The following is a 23,689-nucleotide window of genomic DNA, read 5'->3' as shown; positions in this document are numbered from 1 at the left end:
ATAAAGCTGGGGAGGGAAAGCTCAAGTCAGAGGCTAATGTGCGATCCAGAAGAAACAACACAGAGAGAGCCCCGGTGTCTCCTGCTGGCAGCGGCCTTGAGTGGCCTTATGAGATCTGCCGAACGCCATGCGGGGCATGCAAGTTGTGACAGGGTGCAAAACTCGGGGGGTGGGGGGACTGGAATGAAGAAGGATGCTCCTCAGACTTTCCTGATGTTCTTACTAACATCCCACTTAAGAGCAGAAGTGGTTACAAACCTCCGGGATGCCGGCCACCGGGCCGGGTTCTGTCCCCAGAGTTAACTCGCTGTGTGGTTACACTCACATCCCTAGAAGGTGGTGGTGGTGGTGGTGGGGGCTGCTCTCCCTTCCTGGGGTGCCTGTCCCTCCCCTTCTGACTCGTGGACACCTGTGAGACCTTCAGGTTTTGCAGAAGTGCCTCCTCTGGACTCCACTGGACTGTGGCTGAACGTCTGCGGGACAGGGACCAGTCTTGCGTCTGCGTGTCCTGCTGTCCTGCACGATGCCCCAGCCAGGGCTGTGAGGCGGAGCCTCCCCTCCAGTCCTGCTGCATGGGATTTGGGGGTGGCTGGGTGGAGGAGCCGCGCTGGGGGTGACTTCCTGAGGGGCGCAGCCCTGTCCTAATTCCCTTCTCTCTCCTGAGAGCTTGCGCAGAGCTGCTGCTCAACAGATGAGCGCTGAATAAATGAGAGGAGAGTAAGAGAGATGCCTACGTGAGGGGGGTTACAGGCAGGAAAAACTATGGGGATGCTTTGAGGGGGGAGAGATCTAGAAAACACTACTAAACACCATGGTGTATCGAGTATCTATTATGTTCCAGAAGGTCCCGAGGGTCCTACCGGCCCTTCACATTGATCTCATGGGCCAGTTTGGGGAGATACTGTGATTTGGGGCTTGTAAGAACTTGGCTTGTTTGGAGATGTTAGAGGCATTTGAATCACTGAATTTGGGACCCATGACAGCCGGGGTCCCAGGGCTTTGCCGAGACCTTGGACAAGTCTCTTACCCTGTGTGTTCCCCACTGTCCACCTCCCATCACTCCTTTTTCTCTAGGCTGGCGACGCTTGGATCCTTACTCACCTCCCTTCTTTTTGCTGTCACTCTTCCCAGGCTCCCCCTCTCCTGTGATGAGCAACCGACTCGCGGGGCAAAGTGCTTGTAAAAAGAGATGGGGTTGCAAGTGCGGCGAGTGTCCTGGAGCAGCCCGAGTCAGAATACCTGGGTTTCAGCTCGGTCCGCCTCACCGCCACGTGCAGTAGTCTGGAGGGGCAAGGGCTGCATGGATGGTCCGGGTGCAAGCAGGCCGCTCAGGAACAGCCCATCGGCTGCTCCGAGGCTGGAGGGGGTAAGGTCCTCACTTCTCGTCGGGGGTGAAATGTGTTGGATGAGCCAGTCGGCGCCCGCGATGGGCGTTACTGTTCGTGGCCAGAGGCGTGGATCATCCAAACCCCGTATGTGATTGAAAATACCTTTTGCGTTTGACTTTGGAGTGCATCGTGGGCCAGTGTGCGCTGGGGGACAAGGGGAGGGGCAGCTGTACTTTTCGAGCATGTTTATTTTAGACCCCGTTAGGGCTCATTTGCATTTACTGGACGTGATCCCTGGGAGAGGTTGGCAGGCCTTACTCCGCATGGAATGTTCCTCAGCCTGCGCTCGTTGGAGAGGCAGGCTGCTGGGCCCCGGAGGACTGACGGGCGGCCTCGGTGGGCATGCCATCGGGCCAGGGATGCTGGGCTGTGTTTGCAGTCAGACCCAGGGCTGCTCTCTGTGTGGCCTGGGGTCATCGAATTAGTTCTCTGACCCCGTGTCTTTATCACGAAGCAGAGATGTCGTACCACTTCCTCTGAATGGCCGGTGGGCTGATTCTGTGACACGGAATTCTATGCGCCCTTTCTTCTCTCTCCCCTGACCTCATCCCCCAGAGAGTGGCTCTGCCCTCTCCATCCCCCGCCAGGTGGCAGTTTGCGGGTTTTATTTTTATTTTTTTAAGACTTTATTTATTTATTCATGAGAGACACACACACACAGAGACAGAGAGACAGAGAGAGGCAGAGACACAGGCAGAGGGAGAAGCAGGCGCCATGCAGGGAGCCCGACGTGGAACTTGATCTTGGTTCCCCAGGATCATGCCCTGGGCCAAAGGCGGCGTTAAACTGCTGAGCCACCCGGGCTGCCCAGGTTGCGGGTTTCCAAGAGGCTGGGCAAAGTCAGGAATAGTCCTTGTGGTCAGACGGGAAGACCTCTGGAGTCAGAGGTGGGGCAGGGATGGTCACTTGCTTTTTAGGAAGCAGGGGGTACAGAAGGCTGAATAATTCACAGCCCACCTTCCCAGGGAGGGGATTTAGGGAGGAAGAGGGCGTAGGGGATGCCTGGGTGGCTCAGCTGGTTGGGTGTCTGCCTTAGGTCCAGGTCATGATCCCAGGGGTGGTGGGATCGAGCCCGGCATTGTGCTCTCTGCTCCGAGGGGAGCCTGCTTCTCCCTCCCCCTCTGCCTGCTGCTCTGTCTCCTTGTGGTCTCTCTCTCTGTCAAATAAATAAATAAAATATTAAAAAAAAACATAGGAGGAGGGTGTGGTCTGTCACAGAATGGGGATGAGGCTCTTTAAAAAAAATTCTTTTTTTAGATTTTATTTATTTATTCATGAGAGACACACACACACAGAGGCAGAGACACAGGCAGAGGGAGAAGCAGGCTCCTGCAGGGAGCCCCATGAGGGACTCTATCCCAGGTCCTTGGGATCACTCCCTGAGCTGAAGGCAGATGCTCAACCCCTGAGCCACCCAGGCGCCCCAGGGGATGGGGCTAAGTGTGGGTGAATGAGGGCACTTTGACACTTCTCTCATTTCTCTACGGGAGAAAATAAAGGCCTCTCTTCCTGCAAGGCCGCTGAGGACTAATTCGAGGCCATAGGACTCTGGCTAAAGGCTGCCACGTGGTTTCCTGCTCAGCTCAGCTGTTGGGCTCCTGTGTTGTTTGGCTCTCCAGTCAAGGTCTGCGGCAGGTACGGAGGCCGTATCAGGAGCACCTGCTCACATCCATGCCCCCGGGAGCCAAGGCCCAGGTGTCTCAGGTGGGCCGGGAGGAGGCTGTCAGGGTGCGAGGCCCTCAGAGCTGTTGGATCCCACCCACCTCCCTTACTTGACTGATAAACGAGCCAGCCCAGAGAAGGTGAGTGATGCGCTCCGGGCAAAACAGCAAGTTTGCCTCTGGGTGTGCGGCGGCACAGATTTTTTTTTTTTTTTTTTCAGAAAGGATGATTTCAGAATCCAGACTTTTAATTTCTTGTCTTCAATGAGCCAAATGGCCCTCCCTACTTGCTTGCCTGTTTCCACAGGACTTACCAAGTACAAGAACAGCTTACAGATGGATATCCCGTAGCAGAGGCCATGATACATGGAGAGAGGTCATTGGAAGGGGAGGATGGGCTCACGCTGCAGCAGGAGGGACTGAAGTTAGATGTCAGGGAAAACTGGCATTAGAGACACAGCCAGGGGAGAGATCTGGTCTCTTCATCCAAAGTGCCCCCCGCACCCCACCTCCCCAGGTCAGGGATGAGTAGAGTGTGACGTGGAGACATGACCCTGAGGCAGGGAGACAGGCCTGATGGCTTCTCAAAGCCCATCTCAGCTCACGTCCGCTTACACACTTGCTTATTAGTTTCCCTGCAGTTTCTTCCCTGCTCCCAATTAGCCTCTGTCCATCCAGTTCTCCAAGAGGTGTTTCTACTTGGAGGGGGCGGGGAAGGGGAGTACAGGGGCAGGAGGCAGGGGAGGGCGAGCCTACGCATTTCCCATCAGGCAACCCGCCTCTGCTCCTAGCCAGGGCTCTTGCTGTTGGAGGGGAAGCAACCACCAGGCAATTTCTACAGCTTCCCATCAAACTTTGATCAATTGGCTCTGAAAGGGCCTTTTCTTTACAAATGGTTTGTGCCTCCGACAGCCGTTAATGGTGGAACATCCAGATGCTGCAGGGGGCTCGGAGGTGGGCGCCTCGTGCCAGGTGGGTGCCGTGAACAGGGCCAGATTTGGTCTTCTCACCTGCTCTGAACCCCCAGCTCCTCTCTACCTTTGTGACGCTCGGGGCGGGGTGGGGGGAGATGTCAAGATGTGGCCCCAGAGCCTTGGCGGGGAGCCAGCGGCCTAGCACTAAGGGAGAGGCCTGCGGGCAGGAGAAGCGGCTGATCTTCCAGGAGGGAAGGACCAGGGAGAGGCGGTGCGGGAACCAAGCTCCACCCGAAGCGGCGCTTTCTGATGCTTCACCAAGTGACCCGAAGGGCGGTGGCCTGTGGGGTACTCTGGGTGGCTGGCAGGGGTGGCCGTTCGCACCCACTGCTGCACAGCATCTCCCCATGGGTTAGGTACCCTGCACCTCGCCATGACTCGGCGAGGTGGGCAAGGCTGCGGGGACCCCGGGAGCCCTCCTGGACTCCGAAGGGAAGAGCCCCTCAGCGATCAGAGCTGCCCAACGTCACCCATCGGGAGTTTGTGTGATGAGGCTGAGCTCGATAGTTTCCCCCCAGCACCCTGGTGCAGCCATGCACACCGTGCACTCACCCAGCCCCAGCTGGCCCCACGGAGACAAGCGCCGGGTGTTACTCCCGACCCAGAGCTGGCTTGCTCCTATGGCTCCGCCCTCCAGCCCTGGGTCCTGGGACCTTGTGGGGTTCCCACACCTCTCCTCCAAATCCCGACTGGCTACAAAACGTAAGGGCGTGCCTCCTGCCGCCGGCCCCCCACTCAAACCTGCATCATGGAGATAGATAATAGTTGAATAAAAATTTCTAAAAAATATCCGAATGAATGCAGAAAGATCCATGGTGAGCCAACTATCACGATTTTAAGTAAAGACAGGATTTTGAAGCTGAGATCCATTTAAAATGATTTAAGGTGATCACCTGGTGGAGGGAGGTGATCAAACACGGCAATTTGCTCAAGTGAAAATGAAATAAGCAGAGAGGGCAAGACGATATTATCGATGCCTTTGCTCCCATCGAAGCCGGGAAAGGAGAACGACCAGCTCTGCTGTAAATGAAGTATTGAGGCTGAAAATAATATTGCGTGTTTTAAGAAGCCGACTTTTCAATGTTTCAGTATTTTTTTCAAGCGCTTGAATGTTCTAATGAGAAAATTAACGATTAAAAAAATGACGTAAGATCACGTATATTGGGGCCTGCATTTCTCCTCTGGCCTCAGGCTGCAGGCTGGCTCCGCTGCTGCTGTTACTGGTCCCGCCTCTATGTGGTAATTTGATATTTTATTCAGAAATTAAGGATTTCTTTTGCATTGATGCTGATTTTGGACATTTTTACATTAAAATATTATCTAGATCCCTGAGGTTTTTGATGTCCCCTTAAATTTTGTGCCTCCCCCCAACCTCGGTCCTGCTTCAACTGCTTCTCCAGAGAAGGAAGCTGCCCCGCTTTCCTGTCCCTGGTAGGGACAAAATGTAGGCTGGCCCCTCAGGCTCTTGGCACCCACCTGGGGCACATTCAGGCCTAGAAATGTCCTAGGGGACGTGAGCACTGGAGTGGGAGCAGGCTGCCAAGGGAAGATAAATGGGCTTCAGAGGCCCTACGGATAGAGATGGGCAGCCATTCCCGAGGCCATTCATCAAGTTCTTGGTGCGATGACACACGTTAATCAGGCCAGGGGGCCCCTGGGATGACGGGGTAGGGAGAAGCCAGGTGAGCAGAGGCTCCTGCAGGCTCTGAGCTAGTGCCTAGAAGGGGCAAGGCTCAGCCAGGGTGGCCAGGCTGTGCACTGACCAATTCGGGGGTGCGGGAGTGCTGTACCCTTGGTTGGTCCCCCTTAGCTTCTGTCCTCCAGGCAGGACCCAGCTCTGCTGCTCAGACCCTGGGCTGGGCTGGGGGCTGGGGGCTGGGAGGGGCTGCAGGAAGGCAGAGGGGAATGAAGCAGGTGGAGGGGGATAGCTCAAGGGTGGGCCTGCACGCGGGCTCTTCTCTGCCCTCACAGCGGCTTCCCCCGTCTGCAGAATGGAGCCCGACTTCAAGGCTCTCTGTCACCTGGCGCAGCTTCTCTTGCCCTCTGACCCACCAGAGGTCCTCCCTATGAACCCCTCCTCCTGCCTCCAGGGCCCCTCTGCCTTCCCTGGGTGACCCCAGAATGGTTCATCCTCCAGACCCAAGTTCTGCTTCATCCCCAAAGCCTCCCCTGACTGACCACGGCTCTCCCCATCCCACTTACTCTTGCTGGCCAAGTCTCCTTATGGGATCATCTCGTGTGTTTGTAGGTTGCCTCCCCGAGCAGACTCGGTTCTCCGAGGGCCTGCACCACTGCTTCTGTCTGGCCTTTCCTCCTCGGAGCCTGGCAGCAGTGCCTCAGCAATGAGGTGACCCTGTGCGTGCCCTCAGACCTGTGGTTCCCAAAGTTGAGGGGTGGACGGGAGGCAGTCAGGACCACGGGGCAGGAGGGGAGCTCGGAGAGCACACCCGCCCCCCCCAGAGCCCGTGTGGGTGCCCTCTGCTCAGGATACTGGGGTTCTGCTAGTCCTGACCTCTCATCAGCTCAGGCCGGACATGCAGGTGTGCCCTTGACTAGTTCTGCCTCTCACACCCCATTTGCCGTGGCTCCCCCTGCGTAAACACGCACAGATCTCATCGCTCCTCACATCTGTGCTGCTGCTACCCGTCAGGTCACCACGACCAAAAACCTGGACTTGTCAGCAGCTTCTGAACCTGTTTCCTGTAATCATCCTTGCCCCACCCCTTCCCCTGGGAAGTCCTTTTCATAGCCTTCTCCTCTGCTCAAAGCTTCTGGTGGTTTCCTATCTGAATCAGGCAAAATCTGAAGCCCTTACTGTGGTCTGCAAGATCCGGTAAGGTCTGGCCCCTTGTTCCCTCTGACCTAATTTTCATCAGTCTCTCCTCTATTTACTCTGCACCAGCCACACAGACCTCTTTGCTGTGTCTGGAGAACTACACGAACACTCCTGCCCCAGGGCCTTTGCATGTCCTATGCTCCACATCTGGAATGTTCCTTCTCTCAATGTTTGCTTGGTTCACTCTCTCTCTGTCTCTTCGGATCTTTGGCTATATGGTACTTACTCAAAGAGGCCCTCCCCAGGTATGCAGATAAAACTGCACCTCCGCAGCACCCCTCTCCACCTCCTCACCTTGCTATGTGTTGCTTTATGGCACCCACGACATTATAGAATTATTTGTTTGTTGTCTGTCTCCTTCCCCTGGTAGAGGCTCTGTGAGAACAGTGACTTTTCCTGTTTTATTCACTGTTGTATCCTTAATGCCTAGGACAGCGAGGGCGCATGGTAGGTGCTTAATATGAATGCTCCCCACTGCGTGGTGGGGGACAGAGTTCTCCCATCTGCAGAGGGGCCTCCATCCCAGCAGGACACATGCAGCTCTCAGGCTCTGGTTAGAGGCCCCCTCTGCGCCCCATGGTCCCTACTTGGCATTAGGTGAGCACTTCACACTCCCAATAGCTTTTGCATACAGGGTCTTATTCCAGCTGCTTGGCAATCCCTGGGGGCTCCCAGGGAGAAGCCTGAGTTGACCTGTGAGTTACGGGGAGAGCCTGGGTCAGAGGTCAGGCCTCCCGGGGGCCCCGCCCTGTTGGTCCAGTTCTCCAGGGTGGCCCTGTGGCCTGATTCATGGGTGCCCTGGTGGAAGCCATGCCCTGGCCAGCTCCCTGGGAGGCTGCTGGGCACAACCCTCGTCTCTCCAGTCTGGGCACAGTTCCAGTTGTGAGTCACTGCTTAGTCACTACTCTGGCTTATTTTACAATGAAGGGTGATGATAATAAAGGCCATTAATCACCGGGAATGATGGCTCACACTCGGGAGTTCTCCAGCCTGGTTCTGCTAAAGAGCTCAGGGTGCTTCCATTCACTTCCAACAGCCTTTCTGAATAGTGGGGACAACAGCCAGGGATACGTGTTCCTATTTTCTAGCTGGAAACGGGGACGCAGACGGGTACAACGACTTGCCTTGCCGAAGGACTCAGCTTAAATCAGGGGAGGGTCTAGGGCAACAGCGTGCCAGCAAACCAGCTCTCCAAAGCCAACACACCACCAAACAAAACCCTGATTGGAGTGTTCAGCAATTTCTACGGTGTGAACCCTCCCATGACGGCAGATTTCAAGCTACCAACGTGCCGCCGATGGCAGAGTCGGGACGGGAACGCACCTTCAGCTCTCATGGGCGGTGCAGGCCACCTCTAGCCCACCACTGGCTCAGGGAGGCGGCTTCTGACTTCCCTCCAGAAGTTCACCGCCTGGGAAACACGTTGACCCGCACCCCCACCCCCACCTCCCGGATTTTCATAACAGCCCGTTTACTTAGGCAGTTACTATGTCCAATCATCAGATGAGAAACCATGAACTGACTTGTTGGCGGTGGGAGGGGAAGGCTCTGCTCCCTTGCTGGGAACGCGCGGGGCCAGGGAAGGAGCGCTGGATGGAAACCCTGCCTGGCAGGTCCTCCAGTGGCTCCTCTGTCCTTGGACCCCTGAGCACACTGGACGGTGGCCGCTGAAGGTAAAGCTGCCTGAGCCTGCGGCGACCGCGGTGCTCATTCATCTGTTGCACCAGCTTTACTGAGCGCTGCTCTCTGTTGGGCCCATGCTAGGTGCTGGGTGCAGACAGCAAGGGCACCCGGACCCTGACCGCAGGGGACATAGAGTCCAGGTGGGGGAGGGCCCCACACAACGCAGGTGCTGCCATGGGGAGATGCAGGGTGCCTGGGAACCCGGGAGGGACCTGGGGAGCCCCAGCAAGGCTGAGGCCCGGGGAGCGCTCACGGGTCTCGGCAGCATGCGCGGCAGGCATTGAGGGACAGGAATCTGCTGCAGCAGAAGGTGAGAGATGGTCATGTGTGCCCAGCATTGGGAGAAGAGGAGTGAGCGGAGGACATGCGGGGGGTCACTGAGGCCAGGGAGGGCATGCGGGGGTGGGGGTCACTGAGGCTGGAGGCCAGAGTGCGCTAAGTCACACACTTCCCGCCCAGGGCCTCTGGTTCTGCATCAGTGGGTCCCCAAGGCCTTTCCAGCTCTGATGCCCCGTGGCCCAATGTTCGGAGTGTGCTTAGTCCCCGTGAGTGTGCCAGAATCTGAGAATCCCGAGTGCCAAGAGGCAGATGCCAGCCCGGCCGGAGTCAGTCAAAGCCACATTTGGATTCCGGATCTTGGCAAACTGACCTCCTGTTTGCTGGTCTTAAATCCCTGGCTCCCCAGAGCTCAGCAGGGGCAGGAAAGATGTCTTCTGCCCTTGCCCTGCCCTCCGGCCCCCAGACAGGGAGCAACTCCCCACGGGGCAGGGGTGGAGTGGGCTCAGAGGATGCCACATGTGGATTCTGGCCATGAGACACCAGCGCTGGGGTGGGAGGGTGGGGAGCCGGCATGCAGGCTGTGTGTGTGTGGGGGGGAGGAAGGGTAGGGGCTCCCACACGCAGATGGCTAACAAAGGGGCAGATGGGCCGAGGCCTCACGCTGCTCTGGGCGCCCTGGGGGGCAGCAGTACACTTCCAGTGCGTTGGCCAGAGGGAGCTGGACATGCACTTTGGAATCCCAAGCATTTGTGCAAGACGTGCACCGTCCTGCAGCCACCATCCTGCTGAGCTTGCTTTAGCTCCTTGACCTGCAGACACTGTGAGAGCTAATAAATGATACCCGATATCGAAAGCCCTTGCGTGCGGGGTGATTTGTTACCCAGCAATAGATGACGGGAACAGATTTTGCAGAAATGGCCAGCCACTTCTCCAAGGGGCCTGTGCGCCGACCATGGTGAGGCACCGTGCTGTTCGCAACAGGCTTTCCTGTACACCTTCCTCCTCCTCGTGACGATAGCCGTGAAGCCTGGCAGGGCAGGTATTCTGAATTCTTAGAGAAGAAGACACTGAGGGTCAGAGAGGCACACTGGGTATGGCCTAGGAATCTGACTAGGAGTCCAGTGTCTTCTCTGCCACCGTGGCTCCTGGCCGGCTCACTTCTCATGTACGTGGGAATCCAAGTCTTTGGCCAAGTTCAGAGGGAGGGGTGGGTTTGATGGAGGCAACAGGAGGGAGGACCTCTAAGGAGGTCGGGTAGAGTGACGATTCCTGGACAAGGAGGTTAAATCCAGGGTAGGTTGCAAAGCATTGAGGCTGGCCCCGGGCTTTCTTTCTTTTTTTTGATTTAAATTCAATTAGCCAACATAGAGTACATCATTAGTCCTGGCTTTCTCTTTCACCAGGTCAGAACCCTGAACAGAAGCCCCCAGAAAAGCTGGGGTGACATGAAGACTCATGAAGAACAGGAAGACTCCATGCCAGGTGTGCTAGGCTGGGAGTTGGGGCTTGTGAAGCAGGGCTCGACTGACTGGGACAGACACAGATCCTAAGTCCCAGAAACTTATCTCTGGCCCCCCAGAAGCTGGGGCCAGCCCCCCCCCCCCCACCAGCTGCCCCAGTCTCAGTGCTATGATCATCTTGAAGGGCTTCTTGGAGGCCCAGGAGGGTGGGCGGGACCTGCTGGGGAGGGAACCAAGTGGTAGGGGGAGCTGGGGGTACTCAAGTGGGGGCAATGGCAGAGGAAAATGTGCTCCTGGATCCCTCTGAGAATCCTTTCAGACAGCAGGTCAAATACTCAGCCAGAGCAGCTGCATAAATTAGCATACTTCATATAGGGGAACGTACTTTGCATGTGCCTGGGCTTAAGGACTTGTTTGGGGGGCATGTGTGTGTGCATGTGAGTGTGCGGGTCCCCTCCTCACCACTTCTGTTGCCCGGCATCTCTGCTGGCTCCCCCAGAGCATGTAGCACGTCAAAGGGGTGCAGGGGGGTTGAAACAAATCATTTGGGTCTCCTTAGAGCCCGAGCCCGCAGCCACCAGACCGATCTCATGCTGGCACCCACGTTACCTTTCTTCGGGTGGACCCCTCTGATGGGGACGTTACCCGAGGGCACCTGTGCGAGTGCCCAGGGACAGGGCGGCTGCACCTGGGCTGCCATCTCTTCTCCATGAGGGGCCTGCTGTGCTTGGGGGTGGGGGTGGGGCTCCTGCACTGGTGCTGGATGGGGGTCTAGTGAAGCTCCTCCTGTAGTTACCAGCACTTTCTGTGAGCCAAGCCTGGGGCTGAGCCCAGAAGGTTCCAGATGACTAAGCCCAAGGTCTCTGGCTCCCAGAGCACGTAGACCCCTGTTGTGCACGCAGCCCACCCCAACCCCCAGAGGCCTGCTGGTACCTGGGGCGGGTATCTGGCTCACAGGCAAATATTTTCCCCATTTTACAGACGAGGAAGCTGAGGCTCAGAGAGTTCGGGCAACTTGCCCCAAATCTCTTAATCAGACATGGGCTGGACCAGGCTGGTGAGCGGAAGGGGGCAGGAGGCTGGGTGGCCATCTGGCCCCCAAAAGCCCGAGGTGGGGGGAAGATAGGGACCACAAAGGGGAGTTCAGCTTCTTCCCCCAAATGATGTCACCAGCTGAGACAAAAAAGGAGAGAGTTGAGGGAAAAAATGCACATTTCCACACTCTGAGTTTCCCCCTCATTAATTTTAATCTAATTTGATCACAACATTCCTTGGTAAACAGCAGCCTCCCTTAATAAGCCAGGCTCTTCCCCCCGACCCTGCAATTGTGTTCCTAATCAGCCAGTGTATCCGGAAAGGCTCACTGCTAATTGTCGCCAGGCCTTGTGCTATCCTGTGTGTCAGGTAAGGGATGGCAGCGAGAGATAATTATAATCAGATCTAATTAGTAATTATAACAGATCCCAACTAGAAATTGTTTTCAGTTAAATATTCCCAGAGAGGTGCTAATAGTCTCCGGGGCACGCTGAGTGCCACCGACACAGGGGGAAGGGGCTGGCCCGGCGCAGGTGACCTCGCACCCATGATTTTCATCCCTCTGACTCTCTCGTGAGTTCGTGATTTCGGAGACTTCGAGAAAACGCATGGCTCAGGGGCCGGAGGTGGGTGGCTCTGTGGGGGCAGAGCCGGCGCTCAGGTCACTGGGCTCCTGCGGCCTGCACTCTCCCACCTGGGTCCCAGGTGGAGGTCCCTGCCTCGCACGGCCGCCCCCGGTGGGCCTTCAGCAAACACCAATTATCAGAAAGGTTTGGGACCTTGAGGGATGGAAACTTCTGGATTACTAAAGAACCTGTGCATTCTTAGGCATCACGCATCACGGGATCTTTGCTGCTAGAATCATTGTTGAACTGAATGGGGTGCGAGTCCCGTGGCTGAGCACCCCTGGGGATGCCTCTCCGCCCCAGCTCTTCCCCGTTCCTGTCTCCAGCAAGGGCTTCATCAAACTGGGGTTGTCCCACTAACCTAACCGGCACTTTCCTCCTTCAGACCCACACCCCACGCACCTCTTCCAGGGCCATCCGGTCAGGAGACCAACTTAGTCAAACACCTACAATGGTTTCCACTGCTCCTAACCAAAGTTCAAGCCCTTTGACGGGGAGCTCCGCCTCCCATTACACTTCCTCAGCCACTCCATCACTTCCACTCACCCACTCCATCACTTCCTCAGCCACTCCATCACTTCTACTTGTCTTCTCCATTATTTCCATTCATGTACTCCATCACTTCCTCACCCACTCCGTCACTTCCTCATCCACTTCATTACTTCCTTATCCATCCACTCCATCACTTCCTCACCCACCCCATCACTTCCTTATCCACTCCATCACTTCTAATCATCTTCTCCATCATTTCCACTCATGCACTCCCTCACTTCCATTCACGCACTCTATCACTTCCTCACGTACTCCATCACTTCCTTATCCACTCCATCATTTCTGCTCATCTACTCTATCGCTTCCATTCATCCACTCCATCACTTCCTCACCCACTCCATCACTTCCCCATCTATTCCATCACCTCCATTTATCCATTCCTTCCTCACCCACTCCCATCATCCCTGAACCCTGGCTCTTCATTCAGAGTGTGCTGTTCTTTGATGTCTCTGTGCTTTTGCTTGTGCCATGATGACTATTTTTTCGTCCTCCTATTAAAATCTTACTGATTGTTTCAAGGAAGAGTTCAGGAACCACTTCCCTTGTGAAGTCTTCCCAGATTTTCTCGGTTGAAATGAACACTTTCTCTGTATTTTGCTTATGTATTCAAATATTTCTTTCATTCTGCCTCATATGAGAGTTAAGTGGTTTATATGTTTTCTCCTTCCTGTGGCCACAAACCCCTAGAGGGTACAGATGATGCTTTACTATTTCTGCATCTCCCCTTTGTACCTGACACTTCTACACCGAGTAGGAATTGGATACAGATTTGCTAAATAAAGGAGCCAATGAATTACTGAGAAGCTTCCACTCAGTGACTGCATTATGATATTAATGCTAGTTCTTCTGGGAAACCAACCTCTATATTTCCAGGTCCAAGGTCCTTTAACCTTGGATGCTGTTGGGTTGTCGGAGTATGAAAAGATGGGATTTGGTGAGGGGATCCAGGAATGGTTGAGTCCCACTTAAACCAGCTTTCCCAAGGCCACATATGGCTATTGAGCACTTGAAGTGAGGCTAGTGTGACTGAGGAGCTATATTTTTAGTTTTATTTGAACTTAATTAACTTGAAATTAAAATCAAATAGCCATTGTGGCTGGCGGCTGCTGTATCAGACAGTGTAGCTCTAGAGGCTCCGCTGGGAGTCCTCAGAGATCCTATTATACAGGGCAGCATGAAAAACCTAGAACCAAAGACTATTTTGGGTCAAATGAGGCTGGCTACAAGGTATTCCAGAGACTCATATTAGCTTCAGTTGGAAAATGGGATATGTTTTTAATGCATTCTTATATTTTTCAGTGCTGACATGGGTATGATGTTGATCTGATAACTCTATTAACCAAAGTACAAGATTAATGAGGGAAACGCCACTCCCCAACCATGTCAGGAAATGTGAGTGTAATTTTACTTAATTCACTGCCTGCTGAGCAAATTCTCCAGCTCCAGCCGGTCACAGGTCCCATTTATGTGCCACGCTCCATACAGAGTGTTTTTACACCAGGCGGTGAGTGGCAGGAGAGAGCTCAGGCATAAGTACTGGGCTCCTTACAATAGAGCAGCCATTAGCAGGGAAGGAACATCTGTCCACTCATCTATGACAATTCGGTGAATTTGTCCAAATTCCATTCATGCTTCAAACTTCACCTAAAACCCTCCTTCCAGTTCAATTTCTGACTTTGTTGGCAGATTGGGTGCTGCTGGCCTTCAGCCTCCCTTCCTGTCCTTTTCCTGCTTCCATTTCTGCTTTTGGGCCAGGTGCACACTGGGAGTTCCCTCAAGGCAGGTCCACAGCAGATTTCAATGGGGACAGCAGATTTCAATGTAATGCGAATGCACCGAGTGTCTGAGTGAGGATCAGTGAGCCACATCACACTGATGGGAGCTTCCAATCCATTATTGCCACACCAGGCAAATGGGCCTGATATTGCCAGGTCTTTGCAAGAGAAGCCAGAAATCTGAATTTTTAATACAAAACCCTTCAGAATCTTAAAATGTTGGCAACGAATTTCAAAAACTCTACAGATACTCTGGGAGCTAAGCAGACACGTCTGTGTGTGTGACCTGGCCTGCCTATTGACAGCTGCCTCTTGAGAAGCTGGGTTGAGGGATTCATGCCACCCCCGTCCACTCTATCCGTCCCTCGTTCTTTGGTAGACCCTAGGGTGCCCCTAGCATAGGGAATGCACTCGACACACATTGTGGGAGCAACACGATTATAGGGAAGACAGAGTCCCAAGCTGGTCTTGTGTGTGAGGCCTAGACGCCTGTCCCGGGAGTGCTGCCCATAGCTCCCCTAGCCCACCTGTCTGGGCAGATAAGATGGGCCAACTCCCCTGTCCAGTGGCAATCAGAAGAAGCCGGTGGACACACCTTGGAGTAAAGCGATTCAATTAAGCACGGGTTCACAGAGAGTGCTGAAATCCTCTCTCCAGAGAGCCATCTCCTGCGATGGATTTTTAAGACCAGCAGTTGGAGAATCACTCTGTCTCTCTCTCTTTTTTCCTTTTGGTACTGTGTCTCTAGTCAATAAATAAGTGAGAAATAAAGGATTTGAGAGAAAATAGGATGCAGTCAAAAGGTAAATTGTGAGCTTAAGAGCCCCGGAGAGACTGCCACAGACTTGAAAATGTTGCCTGGTTTGGCGCCTGCCTCCTCTGAGCCCAGATTCAGGCTCTCGGATTTGCATCTCAGGAAGGTAATCTTGAAAAGTGATTTCCCTCGGTTGCATTTCATTGGTGTAGAAACTAAACAGGCTGTTGCTTTACAGTAATAACATCAACATTTCACCCACCTTCGCCTTAATTATTTTTCTGTCTTGCCAATGGAAGCCGTTGAATAAGATTTATAGGTGGCAGGGAGGTGGGGTGAGCGGGTGTGTGGCTCAGATAATGGGCCGAGCTGATTTCCCCTCACTGGGTGTCACTGGTATAAAAACAAGAACTAAAAGCTTTGCAGCACTTAAGTAATAATAATGTCAGCGTTTCACCTGCCTTTCCCTTAATTATTTTTCTCTCTCGCTCTTGCTACCTGAGCCTGTTTAGATAAGATTCCTCACAGATAAAAGCCAAGGGCCCTCATTCTCCTCCACAGATAAGCTGCTGCTTTTCTACCATTCTGTGTGACAAAGGGAGCTGCAGATGGCAGCAAGGCTTCCTCCCACATCTGTCTGGGGAGGTTTCAGAGCCCATGGACCCCAGATGGACGAAGGGCAATGGGAAAGGTGGGGAGGTGAGTGTGAAGGCAGGCGTGGGCACGAGGAGGACCACCCAGGTCTGGGAGGCAGGTGGGCACTAGAAGCTAGAAATAGAGGAGAGGCCATTGGAGCACACCTGTCCTCTCACCCCAGGTGCTCGTAGGCAGGGGAGAGGGGGTCCCATTAGACTGGGTGGGGGGATCTGATCACACATTCTCCTATGCAAGGCAGTGAAAAAAGCACCTAGTTTTGCTGCTAGTTAGCTGAGTGGCCTTGGGGAAGTAACACAGCCCTTCTGGGCCATAGTTTCCTAAAAATAAATAAGTTGGTCTATATTAGTTATTAAGCTTTGGGGAGAGTACTGACTGACTCCTGTGAGAATGTGAAACATCACACAGAAATGCACATCTACATTCAGATGTTTGCATCCAAGTTTATGGGGCTGAAGGACACCACACCAGAAACCTTGGCACTGCTAGACATCTCTCTTTTTCTCTTACCTGCTGCCCACTACCTCCACTACCACCATTCTGGTCTGAGTCCCCTCAACTTTCACCTGTATTACTGCAAGAGCTTCTTAACAGGTTCCCCTATCACCGCCCCAGTCCTCTTGTAGTTTGTACTCAATCCAGCAGTCATTAAAAATAGAGCTTGGATCATCCACTCCTCTATTTAACCCAACCTTCAGTGACTGCTTTTGCACTTAATATGAGGATTTTTTTATAAGAGTCATAGCTAACTCCTTCACCTCTTCAAATCTTTGTTCAAAAAGTTACCTTTTAGAGGCACCTGGGTGAGCTAATCAATTAAGCTTCTGACTTCAGCTCAGGTCATGATCTCAGGATCCTGGAATTGAGCCCTGCATTGGGCTTCCCGCTCAGCAGGGAGTCTGCTTCTCCTTCTCCCTCTCCCTCTATCCTTCCCCATCCCCGATCATGTGCACACATACAGTCTTTTTCAAATGAACAAATCAAATCTTTAAAAAGAAGCCACCTTCTACATGGAAAACCTAAGTAGCAAATCAAGTAAAGAAATGATAAATACTATCAAATGTTTAAAAAAGATATAATATCAATCCTTCAGAAAACGTTCCAGAATATAGAGAAGGAAGGAACACTTCCCAATTCATTCTATAAGACCAGTATTGCCCTGGCACTAAAGCCAGACAAAGACATCACAAGAAAAGAAAACTGCAGACCATTGTTCATTATGAATACAGATGAAAAGCCCTCAACCAAAAATTAGCAAACTGAAGCCAGCAATATATGAAAAAGATTATACAACATGACTGAAATTTATCTTGGAAATGCAAGCTTGGTTTGATAACTGAAAATCAATTAATGTAATATACTACATCGATAGAATAAAGAGCAAAAACCGCACGATCATCACAATAGATTCAGTAAGAGCATTTTATAAAACATAGTATCATTCATGGTAAAAGCTCTCAACAAAGTAGGAAGAGATGGAAACTTCCTCAACTTGATATAGGGCATCTATGTAAAATTTGCAAATAGGATACCTTATGGTGAAAGAGACTGGAAGTAAAGCCAGGATGTCTACTCTCACCACTTCTATTCAACTTTGTACTGGAAGTTCTAGTCATACCAACAAGGGGAAAAAGGGGTCAGATTGGAAAAAAGTAAAACTATCTTTACTCTCAGACAAGATAATCCTATATGCAGAAAATCTTAAGGAATTCACAAAAACTATTAAAATCTAAAACTGTGGCTATAGGAAAGTTACAGGATCCAAGCTCCATATATAAATATCAGTTGTGTTTCTATATATTAGCAATGGATTGTCTGAAAAAGAAATTAAGGAAACCATTTCATTCATAGTAGCATCACAAAGAGTAAAATACTTAGGAATCAATTTTAAAAAAGTACAGAGCATGCACTGAAAACTACAAAAATTATTGGGAAAAATTAATGACCTAAATAAATGGAGAGGCATCCCATGTTCATAGATTAGGGGATTCAATATTATTAACGTGGCAGTTCTCCTCAAATTGGTCTATAGCTTCAACCCAATTTGTATCAAAATTTCAGCAACCATTTTGATAAATTGATCCTAGGATTTAAATGGAAATGCAAGGGAGTCAAATTAGCTACAATCATTTTGAAAAATAGTAAGATTGGAGCAGTTACTTTTCCTGATTTCAAAACTTGCTATAAAGCTATAGTAATTAAGTCAGTGTAGTACTGGAATGAAGAAGAGACTTATAGGTCAATGTATCAGAATTGAGAGTTCAGAAATAAGCCCTTACAGTTTTGGTCAGTTGATATTTGATGAAGATGTTAAGGCAATTCAGTGGAGGAAAGGAAAATTTTTTCATCAAATGATTCTGAGATACAACCGGATAGCTGTATGAGAAAATGATGAATTCAGGTCCTTATGTCACAAATTACACAGAAATTAATTTAAAATGAATCACAGACTAAATGTTAGAGTTAAAACTGTAGAACTTATAGAAGAAAATGAAAGAATAAATCTTTGTGCCCTTGATTAGACAAAGTTCTTAGATATCTTAAAGACTTATTTATTTATTTAAGAGAGAGATAGAGAGCAGAAATTGAGGGGCAGAAGGAGAGAGAGTCATAAGAAGCAGACTCCCTGCTGAGCAAGGAGCCTGACACACAGGGATCAATCTCATGACCCTGAGATCACAAGCTGAGCCAAAACTAAGAATGGCCGCTTAATCGACTGTGCCACCCAGGTGCCCTGAGATATAATGTCAAAAGCACAATTCAAATAGAACAAAAACCTTATGAAATTAGACTTGATTACGATTAAAGGTTTTTGTGCTTCAAAAGGCACCCTTAAGAAAATGAAGAAAGAAGCCACAAACCGGAAGAAAATATGTGCAAATTACATATCTGATAAAAGACTTGTACCCAGAAGATATAAAGGACTCTTCTAACACAATAAGACAAATGATCCAATTTAAGAATGGGCAAAAGGTCTGGATAGACATTTCACTGAAGAAGATAAAAATTGATAATTATTGGGTGCCTGGATGGCTCAGTCAGTTAAGTGTCCGTCTCTTGGTTTTGGCTCAGGTGGTGATGTCAGGATCCTGGGACTGAGCCCCATATTAGGCTCCATACTGGGTGTGGAGCCTGCTTGAGATTTTCTCTCTCCTTCTCCCACTGCCCTTCCCCTGCTTGTGCATGTGCTCTCTCTCTCTCTCAAACAAACAAACAAATAAATAACTCATAAAGAAATTGATAATTATCACATCAAAGGATGCTCAACATAATTAGTCACTAGGAGAAGGCAATCAAAACCACAATGGGATACCACTTGAAACTCACTAGGATTACCATAATAGAAAAGCCAAACAGTAACAGGTGTTGGTGAGGATATAGAGAGACTGGAACTCTCATAAATTGTTGGTGAGAATGGAATAAGATGACACAGCCACTTTGGAAAAGAGTTTGGCACTTTCTTAAAAAGTTAAGCATAACCTTTCTACATGAGCCAGTTGTTCCACTCCTAGGAATCTACCCATAAAAAATGGCACCTGCATGGCTCAGTCAGTTAAGTGGCCGACTCTTGATTTTGGCTCAGATTATGATCTCAGGGTCATGAGACAGCCCCCCTATTGGGCTCCACGCTCAGCAGGAAATCTGCGTGAAGTTTCTCTCCCTCTGCCTGTTTCCCCAACCCCTCTCTTTCAAAAAAAGAAAAAAATGAAAACATATACCCACATATAGACTTGTATATGAATGTTCATAGCAGCATTATTCAAGACAGCCTGACGACTGGAACCATCCAAAGGTCCATCAAGTGATGAATATGGGTAAACAGAATGTTTATCAATAAAAAGCAAGAAAAGGAGATGAACTACTGATACCTGCTACCGCATAGGCAAATCTCAAAAGTACTATGCTGAGTGAAAGGAGCCAGACGGAAAGACCACATATTGTATGATTCTGTTCATATGAAATGTCCAGAAAAGGCAAATCCATAGAGACAGAAGGAGGATCAGGGGTTCCTAAGGACTGAGGGTGGAACAAGGATTGACAAGGGATCTTTATCGGCTGATGGAAATGGCCAAAGATTGTGGTGGTCACACAACTCCATAAATTTACTAACCATCATTGAGCCGTACACCCAAAATGGTTGGAGCTTAATGATATGTAAGTTACACCTCAAGAAAGCAGTTAAAAAACAAAGGGAAAGATGAAAAAAAGTTCACTTCTTCTGGGAGGTCTACCCTGATGGCTCAACTTGTCCTCTCCTTAAGAAACTCCACTCCATACTCTCTGCTCTACCACCTTCTAAGAGACGATCGCATCGTTGAAATGTTTATTGTTTATTGTCTAATTCCCTCTGCTGGAACACGTGTCCCATGAAGGCAGGAGGTTTTATTCTGTTAGTCTATCGGGCCACACGCTGATGGATATTCGACAGCACTTGGCACACAGAAGGTGCACAGATCTGCGCTGCAAAATGGAACCAAGGAAGGACCCTTGGTGGATTCCTTCCAGCTTTGGTTCTCTAAATCAAGGTTAGGTTTCCATCCTCCGCAGATCCGTTGCCCAGACCAACTTGGTATTTGGAGGCTGGGGCTGGAGGAGGGCCAGGGTTGTCCCAGGTGACCCTACATTAGAGCCCCACTTTCTGTCTTATAGACGCGGAGAAGACTCATCTTTCTTTCCATGCGTTGTGTAGCCTGTAACATGTTTCTTTTCCTTTTCTTTTTTGATGGCGGTTGAGCCATCTGCAAAATGAGGTCCATCATCCTAGGGAATGTGTGTCGACGGAGAGGAAGCGAGCAGAGTGGGGAGAAAGTGATGCATTTGGGTGGGGCCACCCTACCAGCTCTTCTGGCGAGATGGCTGTGTGGCCATTGGCCTGCTCCTCTGTTTCTTGCCTTGTATCACTGCGGCTGCAGTGATACTCCCAGCAGGCACCGGGTGATTTTTCAGCTGCTAACACAGTTCCTGACATATTTACATATGGAAAGTTCCCCCTTTCTATAAACATTTACAAACACCTTGATCAACTTGTGAAAATGTGACACTCTTTTGGAAGCCAGCCTTCTTGGGTTGTGGGGCTCAGCTACTTACTTTTGTGAAATGGGAGCACATGTGTGGGCTTCTGGGCACCTATGATGCTCCCACCTAGAAAAACCTCCTCTGCGCAGACAGTAATGTCGAGGCTCAGAGCAGTGGGCCAAGAAGCACTGGGCAGTCCTCTGATAATGAGACTTAATGGGATGGAAAATGGATGTTGGGGGTCTAGGGGTCCCGGCTTCCAAGGTGCATCTGTGGAGGTCAGGGTGGCGGGTGCCAGTAAGTCTTCACCTCCTTGCTGAGTCAGAGGGCCCTACGACGGTCTGATGGCTCAGACAGGGCTCCTGGAGTTCCATGGGGCTGGAAAGAGACCTGTGTCCCAGAGGTCCACGATCTTAAGGAGAGGAGTCAGGCGGCAGGAAGTTGGAGCCGGACTTGGAAGAGGGGAAGGGCATGGCTTAGCAGAAAGGGCAAGAATTTTGGAGCTGGAGAGACGGGCGTCCAGATTCTAGCCCTTTTTCTTTCTTGTTGCATGACCTTGGGCAAGTTAATGGGTCTCTTTGTGCACGAGCTTTCTTATCGAGGAAAGGAGATGCGGGGCCTGCCTGGCAGGGATGGTGAGAGACGGTGAGCAGGTGCCTACAGGCCTGTGGGTGGGCTACCCAGGCAGTGGGTCAGGGCTCCCGAAATGCCCCTTGCCGGCTGGACCTACCGGCTGGGTCTCATCCCAGCATGGCCCCCAAATCACAAAGTTCTGGCTGTCCCCCCCTCCTGAGGCAGCTGTGCTTCTTTGCTCTGCAGAGAAGTGCTGGCAGCCGGGCCTCTGTCCCCGCGGTGTCCTATGCTGCCCTGGGATAGCAGGGGTCTCCCTTGGGCTCCAGCCTCTGCCCGTGTCCCCCGGGACCTCCTTTCTGGGCCTGCTCCTGTGAGTCTGCTTTGGGCCTGCAACTGGGGCTCTAAACACCCTGCTCACACTCCACCCCTCCCTTGGCCCGTTGGCTGCCCGGGAAGGCTTTCATTTAGTGGTGTTTTCCTTTCTCATTTCATGCTGTAATGGAGATTCATTGCTAGTTTTAAATCCATAATTTGCCATGAAACCCTCGTCTCAGGCCCGGCTGAGGTCGGAGCGGAGACGTGGTGAGCTATTTTTACCCTCGGAGGTCTCCCTGGCCAGCTCAGCTGGGCCGGGCTTTCCCAGGGCCGGCTTGGGCCACAGTCCGGGTGTGACCCCCACAGTGCCCCGGAGCCAGGAGTCAGGAGGGAGGCGAGTCCTTCCCGGTGGGACCCCCTGGTCCCGGCCCCCCCTCTCCTTCACTGTGACTCTCTTCCCCATTGCATTTCGTTTTTCATTAGGAGGAATCAATAGCGAAGCGGGGCCTCACGCTGTGGCTATCATGCTCCACCTACTACATTCATTCCTGGGCCTGACACGCAGGGAGGGTCAATACTTTTGAGTTACCAAGATTTGTCCACTTCCCAACAGTGACAGATTCTCTTGACTGAGTGCCCTCGTGCCTTTCCATCATGATTCGGGCGTGCTCTGAATAGTGTGTGTGCGTGTGTGTGCGTGCGCACCGGTGCATTTGTCCTTGAGGTAAGGTGTCTGTGTGTGGATAAGATTGATGCATGAACAGGGAGGGAGCCTTGTACTTGGCCGGCCGGGCTCCCTGGCGGAGGACTCCGGCACCTGGACAGAAGTGGGCTCTTGCCCGAGCTTTTCCAGGCATGCAGGGCTGTTGGAAGCCGTGCCCAAGCCAGAGGACGTGGCCCTGTGACGGCCCAGGAGCCGAGGGCCCCCTCAAGGCAGCCAACCCTGAAAGCTACAGGAAAGTGGCTCTAGCGTCCCAGGCAGCCCCAAAGCTGCTGGTTCCACACCGAATGGCCCACGGGGGATGCCAGAGGATCAAGGGCCTGGCTTGTGCACATCTCCATGGGCTGGGCTCCTGCTCCAGTTTGCTGGCCAGTGGAGGCTGCTCAGCATCTCCCAGGGTTAAATCGGTGGAAGAACAGATTCTCTTTGCTCCGGGGGGGCCAGGGAACAATGGGGCAAGTGTCCCTCCGATGCGACCCCCAAACCACCATCAGATGAAGGGGGATCACAGTCAAACCGTGGTGTGGATCTGCACGTCCTTCCTGGAGAGGTCAGGGTCCAGAGATGGTTACACACCATCATCCCGGGTCTCATGGCCAGGATCCCGGCCTGCCCTGGGGGAGAACTGGGACAATGATGCACGTCTTTCCACCTCAGGTGATGGCCCTGTCCTGCTTAGACCCGGAGAAGTGCCAGTGCCCTGAGTGTGATGGTGGCACCATTCAGGGGTGCGGGGCTGCCTGGGGGAGCCCCAGTCATGTAGTGATGGGGTGCCTGAGGGGTCAGCAGAACCACACATGGGGTGGTGGGGGCCGGGAACAGCAGACCCAGTGGGATCCTGCAGAATCTCCCTGCCTTCGCTTGTGCTGGTGTTGAAAGCAAGAGATGCTGGCAGCTGGCGGGGGGCTGCTGGCCCTGGGTTGGCCATTTAGGATGCTGTGTCCAGCCCAGGGCAGCGTTGGGCATCAGGGCCACCCCACCAAGGACGCTTGATTAGGCCAGTTAGCTCCCTTCTCATTGGCTGAGTCTGGGTAGGGTAAGGCAGAGCTGAGTGTCCCTTGCAGCAGGTCTCCCCACTTCCTGCCTACAGGCCAAGAGGGGAGCACTGAGTTTGCCTCCATCCCTGACGGACCCGCAAACGCTCTGGAGCCTTGCAAGTTGTTCTGACACTGAGGTTGAAAAGAAGAACAGGGAGATGGCAGGTGGGGGTGGGGACGTTCCTTTCCGTGGCAGATTAGAGAACCAGGGAGAATGCTAGGGTTGGGGGGATGGCAGGGGGGAGGGCCTAGCTCTGAAGTCAGGGTACTTGACCCGGTGGCCACAGGGACCTCCAGGGAGACCCTCCATCCCTGCCCCCCCCGCCAGCCTCCACTTGTCGCCGACAACA

At 52.1% G+C, this 23,689-nt stretch overlaps 1 protein-coding gene and 1 long non-coding RNA gene across 7 annotated transcripts in view; one reads left to right on the top strand and one right to left on the bottom strand.

Moving 5' to 3' along the window:
• The window catches only part of KIRREL3 (kirre like nephrin family adhesion molecule 3), a 542,768-nt gene that overhangs the window by 56,895 nt on the left and 462,184 nt on the right, over window positions 1-23,689 (bottom strand). The gene's annotated exons all lie outside the window — the stretch shown is intronic.
• LOC118354894 (uncharacterized) overlaps window positions 2,694-23,689 on the top strand; it is a 62,224-nt gene continuing 41,228 nt past the window's right edge. The window contains exons 1-2 of the long non-coding RNA XR_004816283.2: window positions 2,694-3,190; window positions 10,225-10,303. This is a non-coding gene — a long non-coding RNA (uncharacterized LOC118354894). The remainder of the gene's footprint in view (window positions 3,191-10,224; window positions 10,304-23,689) is intronic.

The sequence above is a fragment of the Canis lupus genome, chromosome 5 (assembly GCF_003254725.2).
Source record: "Canis lupus dingo isolate Sandy chromosome 5, ASM325472v2, whole genome shotgun sequence".
NCBI classification, from domain to species: domain Eukaryota; kingdom Metazoa; phylum Chordata; class Mammalia; order Carnivora; family Canidae; genus Canis; species Canis lupus.
This window is presented reverse-complemented; position numbering and strand designations above follow the sequence as displayed.